Genomic DNA, 2,020 nt, shown 5'->3' with positions numbered 1-2,020 from the left:
TTAATCTGTGTGCTTCCTATAAGCATTTGCAACGTCTACTCTATACCTTTTTCATTTTGATCTCTCAAGAGCCTAGAGAAATCTTCTGCTCTGGTCAAGATGTTGTTAACAGGGACCAGATTTATTCTCCTAACTGAAATAGCAATAAACAAAACAAAAGAAAAAAACAAAAACCGGGAGAAAATATGTGAAAGAGCAGTTTTCAAGACACTGAACAACAGCCAGTAAAAGATAGTTATTCCTGAGAGACAGGAAACAAATGAGATAAGCCTCATGATTTTTTTTTTTTAGCTTACTGCCTTGAGAGAATTTCTAGGTCACAAAGAGGAGGAATGCAAGTGGAACTGGTAGATTTTCTGAGTTGAGGAGATGGAGCTGAGAGTCTGGGGAGACAAAAACCCAAAATCAAAGCCCGTTCCCTGGAGTCAGTTCTGACTAGTAGCAAACCTGTAGTATATAGTAGAACTGGTCCATAGAGTTTCCAAGACTAATTTTTATGAAAGCAGACTACCATATCTTTCTCCCATGGAGCAGCTGGTAGATTTGTCACTGACCTTTTGGTTAGCAGCTGAGTGCTTAACCACTGCACCCACATGGCTCCTTTGGGGAGACAAGGCAGCTAGATTTCACAGGATAGAATACCCGAGAGTAAAGACCTGCACAGAGACAAAATCCCAGTGATCTGAAAAGATGACCCCTTGAGTATTCAACATAGTAATTGATTCACGTGTGTGAGAAAACTAAGTTAGGAGATGAACCATCCAAAACAGTTAGAGGGAATAGTGCTTGGCATTCACACAGGGCCAGGAATAATCCCCATCACTACCAGGTAGAATGAAAAATTTAGAACTTCTGGGTGTTGGATAGAATACTCAGGAAGGGCTTGTTGCCTCAGTAATGGAGCTGGCGCTGGATTGGGTGGTGTTTCCTTCTGCTGTGCATGGGGTCGCTATGAGTCGGAAGCAACTTGATGACACCTAACAACAACAGCACAATAATAACAACAGCTAATATATTTCTCACTCAACAGGGTAAAATTCAGTGTCTGACATCCAATCAAAGAATGCCAGTTTTATATTAAAAAGTTAAGTAGGTGTATAAAATGTTTTTAAAAAAGTCCTAAATCTAACCTTTTGAGTAAAAAGTATGAGATCTGAGATGAAAAATACACTACATAGGATCATGGTAGATTAGATATTGCAGAGGAAATGATTAGTAAACTTGAAGATATAGCAATAGAATATATGCAGAATTAAACACAGAAATAATAACAACAAAATAATAATCAAAAAGAGCATCAGTGCGGTGTGGAACAACTTTACTATACATGGAATTGAAATCTCCAAAGGAAGATGAAAGAGATATTTAAAGAAATAACGACCAGAAAATTTCCAAATTTGGTGATAACTCACAGATCAAATGTGCTCAACAGACCTGAGGCACATAATAATTAAATTGTTCAAAATCAAGGATAAAATCATAAAAAACAAGTAAAAATGGTATGAGATGCCAAGAAACACAGGTAAGGATGACAACCGATTTCTGTTGGAAATGAAGTGAGAAGACAGTAGAACAACATTTTTGAAGTGGTGAAAGGAAAAAAAAAACTTTCAACCAAGAATTTAATAACTAGCAAAAATTTTTAAAAAAAAAAGTAAGAAAAAAAAATGTTTTCAGACATACAAAAACTGAATGAATTCATTATCACTTGACCTGCATCAGAAGAAATGTTAAAGGAAGTCCTTTAGGGGGAGGAACATGATACAAGATGGAAATATGGATCTATACAAAAAAATGACAAGCACTAGAAGTAGTAACTCTGAGGATTTGAATATAAGAATCTTTTTATTTAAATTTCTGTAAAGGATAATTTGATATGTAAGTAGAAATAATAACCATATATTGTGGAATTTATAACATAGTTGTCAGTAAATTATATGACAATAGTAGCAAACAGTCCAGGAGAGGGGAAATGGAAGTATACTATTATAATATTTTCATTCTATATGTGCAGTGATAT

The sequence above is a fragment of the Orycteropus afer genome, unplaced genomic scaffold, assembly GCF_000298275.1.
Source record: "Orycteropus afer afer isolate SDZICR_OR568_19922 unplaced genomic scaffold, OryAfe1.0 scaffold00198, whole genome shotgun sequence".
In the NCBI taxonomy this organism is placed as follows: Eukaryota; Metazoa; Chordata; class Mammalia; order Tubulidentata; family Orycteropodidae; genus Orycteropus; species Orycteropus afer.
The sequence above is the reverse complement of the archived record's forward strand: the minus strand, read 5'-3'. Positions refer to the sequence as shown.